The sequence below is a fragment of the Eucyclogobius newberryi genome, unplaced genomic scaffold (assembly GCF_026437365.1).
Source record: "Eucyclogobius newberryi isolate DKJ021-1_F unplaced genomic scaffold, fEucNew1.0.hap1 SCAF_29, whole genome shotgun sequence".
Lineage (NCBI taxonomy): Eukaryota > Metazoa > Chordata > Actinopteri > Gobiiformes > Gobiidae > Eucyclogobius > Eucyclogobius newberryi.
The window spans coordinates 751018-764899 of NW_027315934.1; the positions used below are offsets into that span (position 1 = coordinate 751018).

Sequence of the window (13882 nt, forward strand, 5' to 3'; positions counted from 1 at the left end):
AGTTACCTAGAGAGATTGTGCACACGCATTTCCATTGGCATTCAGCAAATATCAAATGCTTGGGGTGTATAAGTAGGTTCCTGTTTAAGACATGAACCCACCAGCTGTCCTTACCAAAATAACTTATTTGGCAGAGCGATAGACTGAAGATCTAGAAGTCCCTGGTTCATCCCCAGATTTCTGCATGTGAACATAGAAAGCGCATTTATTTAAACCTTGTTGAAAGAATTAGAGGACTGAATGAAAGATACAAGATGATAGGTACGCTGTAGCAATTGAACACAATATGAGCTCAACAGATGAAGCTTTTATTTCAGTATGCAAGAGGGGAACAGGGAAGTCATGGAGCTTTAAAGCACCAACAGCATGCTCAAAGTCAATGAGAGTTTGTATGAAACACACAGCTGGTTTCCCTGGGGATCAAACCCAGGACCTTCTGCGTGTAAAGCAGATGTGATGACCTCTACACAATGAAACCACAGAGCATGTGCCTGCATCCTACATGGCTGCTCTCTTTGATTTGCCCTGTTGAGTAAATCTACTATTTGTTTTGCAAGTCCTTTGTGTAACTGTCTTTCACATAGCTCAAATTGGAGCTACATTATAAAGGTGCAGAACTACACGAACGTTGATCAAGACTAGGTAATCAGGATCTACTTTTATTTATTAGCCAAAATATGAAAATCATAAGCAATTTTACAAATAATTGCACTATTAAATGCACACAGACATAGCACATGAGGGCAAGGGTAGACACGACTTGGATCAAAATGTTACCTGAGCAAAAAGTAGCCGTATAGAAATGAACTCTGGCAAAAATGATCAGAATGAAAAATACTCACACACAAAGAAAGTACCCATACAAAAATATTCAATTCAAGTGGGGGCGAAGCTAAAACTACAATCCAACTATGAAGCACTTTCTGTGAATTGCAGACAGACAGTGACTCTGGTTGAGGTCTAATTGGAAATAAAACTTGGAACAAGAGTCATGATTGCTGCAGTACAATTCCTATTTTTGACAAGACAACCCAAATGAGGAGCATGAAGAAGCACAAGTGGTGACAATAAAATGGTTCATTTATTTGCCTGTGCTGACAACGCAATGGATCCTCTTCACATGTCTTCATGGCTGCCTCTGGGCTGTTGTGCTGGCTAAGGTGAGTGAATGGCCAATGTATGTGCTGTATGCCATTGCCATATGATGCGTCCATCAGTCGGTAGAGCATCAGACTTTTAATCTGAGGGTCCAGGGTTCAAGTCCCTGTTCAGGTGACTCTTCATGTGTGGTTGAAGAACTGTAAAATTTGATGTGGAAAAAAGGTCTTTCCAAGTTTCTTTACAAATGCTTATCTTGTATATCTCCCAAGATTTTCATTCTCTTTGCAGTTATTAAACCAACTTTTAATAACTCCTGCCGACTTGTTGACAGAATTTGGGGTGGAATGACGCAACAATCTTCACATTGTCCCCCTACGTAAAAAACACCCTTGAACGTGTGTTTTAAATCATATCAGATTGATAACCAACCCACAGCAAAGTTACCTAGAGAGATTGTGCACACACATTTACATTGGCATTCAGCAAATATCAAATGCTTGGGGTGTATAAGTAGGTTCCTGTTTAAGACATGAACCCACCAGCTGTCCTTACCAAAATAACTCATTTGGCAGAGCGATAGACTGAAGATCTAGAAGTCCCTGGTTCATCCCCAGATTTCTGCATGTGAACATAGAAAGCGCATTTATTTAAACCTTGTTGAAAGAATTAGAGGACTGAATGAAAGATACAAGATGATAGGTACGCTGTAGCTATTGAACACAATATGAGCTCAACAGATGAAGCTTTTATTTCAGTATGCAAGAGGGGCACAGTAAAGTCATGGAGCTTTAAAGCACCAACAGCATGCTCAAAGTCAATGAGAGTTTGCATGAAACACACAGCTGGTTTCCCTGGGGATCGAACCCAGGACCTTCTGCGTATAAAGCAGATGTGATGACCTCTACACAATGAAACCACAGAGCATGTGCCTGCATCCTACATGGCTGCTCTCTTTGATTTGCCCTGTTGAGTAAATCTACTATTTGTTTTGCAAGTCCTTTGTGTAACTGTCTTTCACATAGCTCAAATTGGAGCTACATTATAAAGGTGCAGAACTACACGAACGTTGATCAAGACTAGGTAATCAGGATCTACTTTTATTTATTAGCCAAAATATGAAAATCATAAGCAATTTTACAAATAATTGCACTATTAAATGCACACAGACATAGCACATGAGGGCAAGGGTAGACACGACTTGGATCAAAATGTTACCTGAGCAAAAAGTAGCCGTATAGAAATGAACTCTGGCAAAAATGATCAGAATGAAAAATACTCACACACAAAGAAAGTACCCATACAAAAATATTCAATTCAAGTGGGGGCGAAGCTAAAACTACAATCCAACTATGAAGCACTTTCTGTGAATTGCAGACAGACAGTGACTCTGGTTGAGGTCTAATTGGAAATAAAACTTGGAACAAGAGTCATGATTGCTGCAGTACAATTCCTATTTTTGACAAGACAACCCAAATGAGGAGCATGAAGAAGCACAAGTGGTGACAATAAAATGGTTCATTTATTTGCCTGTGCTGACAACGCAATGGATCCTCTTCACGTGTCTTCATGGCTGCCTCTGGGCTGTTGTGCTGGCTAAGGTGAGTGAATGGCCAATGTATGTACTGTATGCCATTGCCATATGATGCGTCCATCAGTCGGTAGAGCATCAGACTTTTAATCTGAGGGTCCAGGGTTCAAGTCCCTGTTCAGGTGACTCTTCATGTGTGGTTGAAGAACTGTAAAATTTGATGTGGAAAAAAGGTCTTTCCAAGTTTCTTTACAAATGCTTATCTTGTATATCTCCCAAGATTTTTAGTCTCTTTACAGTTATTAAACCAACTTTTAATAACTCCTGCCGACTTGTTGACAGAATTTGGGGTGGAATGACGCAACAATCTTCACATTGTCCCCCTACGTAAAAAACACCCTTGAACGTGTGTTTTAAATCATATCAGATTGATAACCAACCCACAGCAAAGTTACCTAGAGAGATTGTGCACACTCATTTACATTGGCATTCAGCAAATATCAAATGCTTGGGGTGTATAAGTAGGTTCCTGTTTAAGACATGAACCCACCAGCTGTCCTTACCAAAATAACTCATTTGGCAGAGCGATAGACTGAAGATCTAGAAGTCCCTGGTTCATCCCCAGATTTCTGCATGTGAACATAGAAAGCGCATTTATTTAAACCTTGTTGAAAGAATTAGAGGACTGAATGAAAGATACAAGATGATAGGTACGCTGTAGCTATTGAACACAATATGAGCTCAACAGATGAAGCTTTTATTTCAGTATGCAAGAGGGGCACAGTAAAGTCATGGAGCTTTAAAGCACCAACAGCATGCTCAAAGTCAATGAGAGTTTGCATGAAACACACAGCTGGTTTCCCTGGGGATCGAACCCAGGACCTTCTGCGTGTAAAGCAGATGTGATGACCTCTACACAATGAAACCACAGAGCATGTGCCTGCATCCTACATGGCTGCTCTCTTTGATTTGCCCTGTTGAGTAAATCTACTATTTGTTTTGCAAGTCCTTTGTGTAACTGTCTTTCACATAGCTCAAATTGGAGCTACATTATAAAGGTGCAGAACTACACGAACGTTGATCAAGACTAGGTAATCAGGATCTACTTTTATTTATTAGCCAAAATATGAAAATCATAAGCAATTTTACAAATAATTGCACTATTAAATGCACACAGACATAGCACATGAGGGCAAGGGTAGACACGACTTGGATCAAAATGTTACCTGAGCAAAAAGTAGCCGTATAGAAATGAACTCTGGCAAAAATGATCAGAATGAAAAATACTCACACACAAAGAAAGTACCCATACAAAAATATTCAATTCAAGTGGGGTGAAGCTAAAACTACAATCCAACTATGAAGCACTTTCTGTGAATTGCAGACAGACAGTGACTCTGGTTGAGGTCTAATTGGAAATAAAACTTGGAACAAGAGTCATGATTGCTGCAGTACAATTCCTATTTTTGACAAGACAAACCAAATGAGGAACATGAAGAAGCACAAGTGGTGACAATAAAATGGTTCATTTATTTGCCTGTGCTGACAACGCAATGGATCCTCTTCACGTGTCTTCATGGCTGCCTCTGGGCTGTTGTGCTAGCTAAGGTGAGTGAATGGCCAATGTATGTACTGTATGCCATTGCCATATGATGCGTCCATCAGTCGGTAGAGCATCAGACTTTTAATCTGAGGGTCCAGGGTTCAAGTCCCTGTTCAGGTGACTCTTCATGTGTGGTTGAAGAACTGTAAAATTTGATGTGGAAAAAAGGTCTTTCCAAGTTTCTTTACAAATGCTTATCTTGTATATCTCCCAAGATTTTTAGTCTCTTTACAGTTATTAAACCAACTTTTAATAACTCCTGCCGACTTGTTGACAGAATTTGGGGTGGAATGACGCAACAATCTTCACATTGTCCCCCTACGTAAAAAACACCCTTGAACGTGTGTTTTAAATCATATCAGATTGATAACCAACCCACAGCAAAGTTACCTAGAGAGATTGTGCACACACATTTACATTGGCATTCAGCAAATATCAAATGCTTGGGGTGTATAAGTAGGTTCCTGTTTAAGACATGAACCCACCAGCTGTCCTTACCAAAATAACTCATTTGGCAGAGCGATAGACTGAAGATCTAGAAGTCCCTGGTTCATCCCCAGATTTCTGCATGTGAACATAGAAAGCGCATTTATTTAAACCTTGTTGAAAGAATTAGAGGACTGAATGAAAGATACAAGATGATAGGTACGCTGTAGCTATTGAACACAATATGAGCTCAACAGATGAAGCTTTTATTTCAGTATGCAAGAGGGGCACAGTAAAGTCATGGAGCTTTAAAGCACCAACAGCATGCTCAAAGTCAATGAGAGTTTGCATGAAACACACAGCTGGTTTCCCTGGGGATCGAACCCAGGACCTTCTGCGTATAAAGCAGATGTGATGACCTCTACACAATGAAACCACAGAGCATGTGCCTGCATCCTACATGGCTGCTCTCTTTGATTTGCCCTGTTGAGTAAATCTACTATTTGTTTTGCAAGTCCTTTGTGTAACTGTCTTTCACATAGCTCAAATTGGAGCTACATTATAAAGGTGCAGAACTACACGAACGTTGATCAAGACTAGGTAATCAGGATCTACTTTTATTTATTAGCCAAAATATGAAAATCATAAGCAATTTTACAAATAATTGCACTATTAAATGCACACAGACATAGCACATGAGGGCAAGGGTAGACACGACTTGGATCAAAATGTTACCTGAGCAAAAAGTAGCCGTATAGAAATGAACTCTGGCAAAAATGATCAGAATGAAAAATACTCACACACAAAGAAAGTACCCATACAAAAATATTCAATTCAAGTGGGGGCGAAGCTAAAACTACAATCCAACTATGAAGCACTTTCTGTGAATTGCAGACAGACAGTGACTCTGGTTGAGGTCTAATTGGAAATAAAACTTGGAACAAGAGTCATGATTGCTGCAGTACAATTCCTATTTTTGACAAGACAACCCAAATGAGGAGCATGAAGAAGCACAAGTGGTGACAATAAAATGGTTCATTTATTTGCCTGTGCTGACAACGCAATGGATCCTCTTCACGTGTCTTCATGGCTGCCTCTGGGCTGTTGTGCTGGCTAAGGTGAGTGAATGGCCAATGTATGTACTGTATGCCATTGCCATATGATGCGTCCATCAGTCGGTAGAGCATCAGACTTTTAATCTGAGGGTCCAGGGTTCAAGTCCCTGTTCAGGTGACTCTTCATGTGTGGTTGAAGAACTGTAAAATTTGATGTGGAAAAAAGGTCTTTCCAAGTTTCTTTACAAATGCTTATCTTGTATATCTCCCAAGATTTTCATTCTCTTTGCAGTTATTAAACCAACTTTTAATAACTCCTGCCGACTTGTTGACAGAATTTGGGGTGGAATGACGCAACAATCTTCACATTGTCCCCCTACGTAAAAAACACCCTTGAACGTGTGTTTTAAATCATATCAGATTGATAACCAACCCACAGCAAAGTTACCTAGAGAGATTGTGCACACGCATTTCCATTGGCATTCAGCAAATATCAAATGCTTGGGGTGTATAAGTAGGTTCCTGTTTAAGACATGAACCCACCAGCTGTCCTTACCAAAATAGCTCATTTGGCAGAGCGATAGACTGAAGATCTAGAAGTCCCTGGTTCATCCCCAGATTTCTGCATGTGAACATAGAAAGCGCATTTCTTTAAACCTTGTTGAAAGAATTAGAGGACTGAATGAAAGATACAAGATGATAGGTACGCTGTAGCTATTGAACACAATATGAGCTCAACAGATGAAGCTTTTATTTCAGTATGCAAGAGGGGCACAGTAAAGTCATGGAGCTTTAAAGCACCAACAGCATGCTCAAAGTCAATGAGAGTTTGTATTAAACACACAGCTGGTTTCCCTGGGGATCGAACCCAGGACCTTCTGCGTGTAAAGCAGATATGATGACCTCTACACAATGAAACCACAGAGCATGTGCCTGCATCCTACATGGCTGCTCTCTTTGATTTGCCCTGTTGAGTAAATCTACTATTTGTTTTGCAAGTCCTTTGTGTAACTGTCTTTCACATAGCTCAAATTGGAGCTACATTATAAAGGTGCAGAACTACACGAACGTTGATCAAGACTAGGTAATCAGGATCTACTTTTATTTATTAGCCAAAATATGAAAATCATAAGCAATTTTACAAATAATTGCACTATTAAATGCACACAGACATAGCACATGAGGGCAAGGGTAGACACGACTTGGATCAAAATGTTACCTTAGCAAAAAGTAGCTGTATAGAAATGAACTCTGGCAAAAATGATCAGAATGAAAAATACTCACACACAAAGAAAGTACCCATACAAAAATATTCAATTCAAGTGGGGGCGAAGCTAAAACTACAATCCAACTATGAAGTACTTTCTGTGAATTGCAGACAGACAGTGACTCTGGTTGAGGTCTAATTGGAAATAAAACTTGGAACAAGAGTCATGATTTCTGCAGTACAATTCCTATTTTTGACAAGACAAACCAAATGAGGAACATGAAGAAGCACAAGTGGTGACAATAAAATGGTTCATTTATTTGCCTGTGCTGACAACGCAATGGATCCTCTTCACGTGTCTTCATGGCTGCCTCTGGGCTGTTGTGCTGGCTAAGGTGAGTGAATGGCCAATGTATGTACTGTATACCATTGCCATATGATGCGTCCATCAGTCGGTAGAGCATCAGACTTTTAATCTGAGGGTCCAGGGTTCAAGTCCCTGTTCAGGTGACTCTTCATGTGTGGTTGAAGAACTGTAAAATTTGATGTGGAAAAAAGGTCTTTCCAAGTTTCTTTACAAATGCTTATCTTGTATATCTCCCAAGATTTTTAGTCTCTTTACAGTTATTAAACCAACTTTTAATAACTCCTGCCGACTTGTTGACAGAATTTGGGGTGGAATGACGCAACAATCTTCACATTGTCCCCCTACGTAAAAAACACCCTTGAACGTGTGTTTTAAATCATATCAGATTGATAACCAACCCACAGCAAAGTTACCTAGAGAGATTGTGCACACTCATTTACATTGGCATTCAGCAAATATCAAATGCTTGGGGTGTATAAGTAGGTTCCTGTTTAAGACATGAACCCACCAGCTGTCCTTACCAAAATAACTCATTTGGCAGAGCGATAGACTGAAGATCTAGAAGTCCCTGGTTCATCCCCAGATTTCTGCATGTGAACATAGAAAGCGCATTTATTTAAACCTTGTTGAAAGAATTAGAGGACTGAATGAAAGATACAAGATGATAGGTACGCTGTAGCTATTGAACACAATATGAGCTCAACAGATGAAGCTTTTATTTCAGTATGCAAGAGGGGCACAGTAAAGTCATGGAGCTTTAAAGCACCAACAGCATGCTCAAAGTCAATGAGAGTTTGCATGAAACACACAGCTGGTTTCCCTGGGGATCGAACCCAGGACCTTCTGCGTGTAAAGCAGATGTGATGACCTCTACACAATGAAACCACAGAGCATGTGCCTGCATCCTACATGGCTGCTCTCTTTGATTTGCCCTGTTGAGTAAATCTACTATTTGTTTTGCAAGTCCTTTGTGTAACTGTCTTTCACATAGCTCAAATTGGAGCTACATTATAAAGGTGCAGAACTACACGAACGTTGATCAAGACTAGGTAATCAGGATCTACTTTTATTTATTAGCCAAAATATGAAAATCATAAGCAATTTTACAAATAATTGCACTATTAAATGCACACAGACATAGCACATGAGGGCAAGGGTAGACACGACTTGGATCAAAATGTTACCTGAGCAAAAAGTAGCCGTATAGAAATGAACTCTGGCAAAAATGATCAGAATGAAAAATACTCACACACAAAGAAAGTACCCATACAAAAATATTCAATTCAAGTGGGGTGAAGCTAAAACTACAATCCAACTATGAAGCACTTTCTGTGAATTGCAGACAGACAGTGACTCTGGTTGAGGTCTAATTGGAAATAAAACTTGGAACAAGAGTCATGATTGCTGCAGTACAATTCCTATTTTTGACAAGACAACCCAAATGAGGAGCATGAAGAAGCACAAGTGGTGACAATAAAATGGTTCATTTATTTGCCTGTGCTGACAACGCAATGGATCCTCTTCACGTGTCTTCATGGCTGCCTCTGGGCTGTTGTGCTGGCTAAGGTGAGTGAATGGCCAATGTATGTACTGTATGCCATTGCCATATGATGCGTCCATCAGTCGGTAGAGCATCAGACTTTTAATCTGAGGGTCCAGGGTTCAAGTCCCTGTTCAGGTGACTCTTCATGTGTGGTTGAAGAACTGTAAAATTTGATGTGGAAAAAAGGTCTTTCCAAGTTTCTTTACAAATGCTTATCTTGTATATCTCCCAAGCTTTTCAGTCTCTTTACAGTTATTAAACCAACTTTTAATAACTCCTGCCGACTTGTTGACAGAATTTGGGGTGGAATGACGCAACAATCTTCACATTGTCCCCCTACGTAAAAAACACCCTTGAACATGTGTTTTAAATCATATCAGATTGATAACCAACCCACAGCAAAGTTACCTAGAGAGATTGTGCACACGCATTTCCATTGGCATTCAGCAAATATCAAATGCTTGGGGTGTATAAGTAGGTTCCTGTTTAAGACATGAACCCACCAGCTGTCCTTACCAAAATAACTCATTTGGCAGGGCGATAGACTGAAGATCTAGAAGTCCCTGGTTCATCCCCAGATTTCTGCATGTGAACATAGAAAGCGCATTTCTTTAAACCTTGTTGAAAGAATTAGAGGACTGAATGAAAGATACAAGATGATAGGTACGCTGTAGCTATTGAACACAATATGAGCTCAACAGATGAAGCTTTTATTTCAGTATGCAAGAGGGGCACAGTAAAGTCATGGAGCTTTAAAGCACCAACAGCACGCTCAAAGTCAATGAGAGTTTGCATGAAACACACAGCTGGTTTCCCTGGGGATCGAACCCAGGACCTTCTGCGTGTAAAGCAGATGTGATGACCTCTACACAATGAAACCACAGAGCATGTGCCTGCATCCTACATGGCTGCTCTCTTTGATTTGCCCTGTTGAGTAAATCTACTATTTGTTTTGCAAGTCCTTTGTGTAACTGTCTTTCACATAGCTCAAATTGGAGCTACATTATAAAGGTGCAGAACTACACGAACGTTGATCAAGACTAGGTAATCAGGATCTACTTTTATGTATTAGCCAAAATATGAAAATCATAAGCAATTTTACAAATAATTGCACTATTAAATGCACACAGACATAGCACATGAGGGCAAGGGTAGACACGACTTGGATCAAAATGTTACCTGAGCAAAAAGTAGCCGTATAGAAATGAACTCTGGCAAAAATGATCAGAATGAAAAATACTCACACACAAAGAAAGTACCCATACAAAAATATTCAATTCAAGTGGGGTGAAGCTAAAACTACAATCCAACTATGAAGCACTTTCTGTGAATTGCAGACAGACAGTGACTCTGGTTGAGGTCTAATTGGAAATAAAACTTGGAACAAGAGTCATGATTGCTGCAGTACAATTCCTATTTTTGACAAGACAACCCAAATGAGGAGCATGAAGAAGCACAAGTGGTGACAATAAAATGGTTCATTTATTTGCCTGTGCTGACAACGCAATGGATCCTCTTCACGTGTCTTCATGGCTGCCTCTGGGCTGTTGTGCTGGCTAAGGTGAGTGAATGGCCAATGTATGTACTGTATGCCATTGCCATATGATGCGTCCATCAGTCGGTAGAGCATCAGACTTTTAATCTGAGGGTCCAGGGTTCAAGTCCCTGTTCAGGTGACTCTTCATGTGTGGTTGAAGAACTGTAAAATTTGATGTGGAAAAAAGGTCTTTCCAAGTTTCTTTACAAATGCTTATCTTGTATATCTCCCAAGATTTTTAGTCTCTTTACAGTTATTAAACCAACTTTTAATAACTCCTGCCGACTTGTTGACAGAATTTGGGGTGGAATGACGCAACAATCTTCACATTGTCCCCCTACGTAAAAAACACCCTTGAACGTGTGTTTTAAATCATATCAGATTGATAACCAACCCACAGCAAAGTTACCTAGAGAGATTGTGCACACGCATTTCCATTGGCATTCAGCAAATATCAAATGCTTGGGGTGTATAAGTAGGTTCCTGTTTAAGACATGAACCCACCAGCTGTCCTTACCAAAATAACTCATTTGGCAGAGCGATAGACTGAAGATCTAGAAGTCCCTGGTTCATCCCCAGATTTCTGCATGTGAACATAGAAAGCGCATTTCTTTAAACCTTGTTGAAAGAATTAGAGGACTGAATGAAAGATACAAGATGATAGGTACGCTGTAGCTATTGAACACAATATGAGCTCAACAGATGAAGCTTTTATTTCAGTATGCAAGAGGGGCACAGTAAAGTCATGGAGCTTTAAAGCACCAACAGCATGCTCAAAGTCAATGGGAGTTTGCATGAAACACACAGCTGGTTTCCCTGGGGATCGAACCCAGGACCTTCTGCGTGTAAAGCAGATGTGATGACCTCTACACAATGAAACCACAGAGCATGTGCCTGCATCCTACATGGCTGCTCTCTTTGATTTGCCCTGTTGAGTAAATCTACTATTTGTTTTGCAAGTCCTTTGTGTAACTGTCTTTCACATAGCTCAAATTGGAGCTACATTATAAAGGTGCAGAACTACACGAACGTTGATCAAGACTAGGTAATCAGGATCTACTTTTATTTATTAGCCAAAATATGAAAATCATAAGCAATTTTACAAATAATTGCACTATTAAATTCACACAGACATAGCACATGAGGGCAAGGGTAGACACGACTTGGATCAAAATGTTACCTGAGCAAAAAGTAGCCGTATAGAAATGAACTCTGGCAAAAATGATCAGAATGAAAAATACTCACACACAAAGAAAGTACCCATACAAAAATATTCAATTCAAGTGGGGTGAAGCTAAAACTACAATCCAACTATGAAGCACTTTCTGTGAATTGCAGACAGACAGTGGCTCTGGTTGAGGTCTAATTGGAAATAAAACTTGGAACAAGAGTCATGATTGCTGCAGTACAATTCCTATTTTTGACAAGACAACCCAAATGAGGAGCATGAAGAAGCACAAGTGGTGACAATAAAATGGTTCATTTATTTGCCTGTGCTGACAACGCAATGGATCCTCTTCACGTGTCTTCATGGCTGCCTCTGGGCTGTTGTGCTGGCTAAGGTGAGTGAATGGCCAATGTATGTACTGTATGCCATTGCCATATGATGCGTCCATCAGTCGGTAGAGCATCAGACTTTTAATCTGAGGGTCCAGGGTTCAAGTCCCTGTTCAGGTGACTCTTCATGTGTGGTTGAAGAACTGTAAAATTTGATGTGGAAAAAAGGTCTTTCCAAGTTTCTTTACAAATGCTTATCTTGTATATCTCCCAAGATTTTTAGTCTCTTTACAGTTATTAAACCAACTTTTAATAACTCCTGCCGACTTGTTGACAGAATTTGGGGTGGAATGACGCAACAATCTTCACATTGTCCCCCTACGTAAAAAACACCCTTGAACGTGTGTTTTAAATCATATCAGATTGATAACCAACCCACAGCAAAGTTACCTAGAGAGATTGTGCACACGCATTTCCATTGGCATTCAGCAAATATCAAATGCTTGGGGTGTATAAGTAGGTTCCTGTTTAAGACATGAACCCACCAGCTGTCCTTACCAAAATAACTCATTTGGCAGGGCGATAGACTGAAGATCTAGAAGTCCCTGGTTCATCCCCAGATTTCAGCATGTGAACATAGAAAGCGCATTTCAAATCAAATCAAATCATCAAATCAATTTATTTTTGTAAGGCCCAAAATCACAACAACAGTTGCCTCTGAGGGCCACAGGGAGAAATGAATCAACAATATCTGTGGTGGCGATGAAGTCAGACAATGTCTGTGGTGGCAAGGGAGTCAGACAATGTCTGTGGTGGCGTGGGACGATGTCCCAGGGTCCTCTGTCCTTAGACTCTCCTTCTCGGCCAGGAAAAACTACAAAAAAAAAAACCTCTTTGGGAAAAAAGCGTAGAAACCTGGAGGAGTTCCAGTGAAGGAGAGATCCGACTCTCACAGACGGACAGACGGACACGAGGGAGACTGGAGCTGGACCCACTCCTCAGGCAGATGAGGGACCGACTGAGGCAAACTGGACCCACTCTTCAGGCAGATGAGGGACCGACTGAGGCGAACTGGACCCACTCTTCAGGCAGATGAGGGACCGACTGAGGCGAACTGGACCCACTCTTCAGGCAGATGAGGGACCGACTGAGGCGAACTGGACCCACTCTTCAGGCAGATGAGGGACCGTCGGTGGCGAGCTGGACCCACTCTTCAGGCAGATGAGGGATCGTCCACACAGGGCAGGGACCACTTCACCAGGGGAGGGGCATCTGGGTCCACAGGTCCTCAGGAGTGAGAGAAAGAAAAAGAAGGCGGTGAACAGTTTGCAAGTGGAATCAAAAAATAAATATTGTTTGATAGCATAAGTAGTCAGAAGAAGAGGACAGAGCTCAAGCTGTCATACTTCCCCCAGCATAGTTACTCCTAGGGCAGCGTAGCTAAAGCTGTGGGTTTATGTTTCTGTTCCTAACTAGTCTGACCATAAGCGATTTCGAAGAGGAACGTTTTAAGCCTGGACTTAAATGAAGAGACTGTGTCAGCATATTTAACATGGGTCGGGAGCTGATTCCATAACACAGGAGCTTGGTAGCTAAACGCTCTACCTCCTACAGTACTTTTAGAGACTCTTGGGACCACCAGAAGGCCGGCATTCTGAGAGCGAAGAGCTCTGTTTGGATGATATGGTTCTATAACATCTTTGAGGTAGGATGGGGCCATGTCATTTATGGCTTTGTAGGTCAAGAGTAGAATTTTGAATTTGATTCTAAACTCGACGGGGAGCCAGTGAAGAGACTTCAGCACCGGCGTAATGTGTTCTCTTCTTTTTGTTCCTGTTAGTAATCTTGCTGCTGCATTTTGAACCAGTTGAAAGCTTTTTATGGAGCTTTTAGGACACGCTGCAAGCAGGGAGTTACAGTAGTCTAATCTAGTCGTTACAAATGCATGGATACGTTTTTCGGCATCACTTTTAGGCAGGATTCTTCTGATTTTGGCTATGTTGCGCAAATGGAAATAG

The 13882-nt window shown here is 40.8% G+C and overlaps 8 non-coding genes and 1 pseudogene across 8 annotated transcripts; 1 reads left to right on the top strand and 8 right to left on the bottom strand.

The window, feature by feature from the left end:
• LOC140373040 (piggyBac transposable element-derived protein 4-like) overlaps positions 1 to 13882 on the top strand; it is a 48257-nt pseudogene that overhangs the window by 28252 nt on the left and 6123 nt on the right.
• trnav-uac (transfer RNA valine (anticodon UAC)) lies at positions 406 to 478 on the bottom strand. The gene has a single exon. It is a non-coding gene; the product is annotated as a tRNA-Val (tRNA).
• On the bottom strand, positions 1945 to 2017 carry trnai-uau (transfer RNA isoleucine (anticodon UAU)). Its single transcript has one exon. It is a non-coding gene; the product is annotated as a tRNA-Ile (tRNA).
• trnav-uac (transfer RNA valine (anticodon UAC)) lies at positions 3484 to 3556 on the bottom strand. Its single transcript has one exon. It is a non-coding gene; the product is annotated as a tRNA-Val (tRNA).
• trnai-uau (transfer RNA isoleucine (anticodon UAU)) lies at positions 5022 to 5094 on the bottom strand. The gene has a single exon. It is a non-coding gene; the product is annotated as a tRNA-Ile (tRNA).
• Positions 6561 to 6633, bottom strand: trnav-uac (transfer RNA valine (anticodon UAC)). Its single transcript has one exon. It is a non-coding gene; the product is annotated as a tRNA-Val (tRNA).
• trnav-uac (transfer RNA valine (anticodon UAC)) lies at positions 8100 to 8172 on the bottom strand. Its single transcript has one exon. It is a non-coding gene; the product is annotated as a tRNA-Val (tRNA).
• On the bottom strand, positions 9638 to 9710 carry trnav-uac (transfer RNA valine (anticodon UAC)). Its single transcript has one exon. It is a non-coding gene; the product is annotated as a tRNA-Val (tRNA).
• Positions 11176 to 11248, bottom strand: trnav-uac (transfer RNA valine (anticodon UAC)). Its single transcript has one exon. It is a non-coding gene; the product is annotated as a tRNA-Val (tRNA).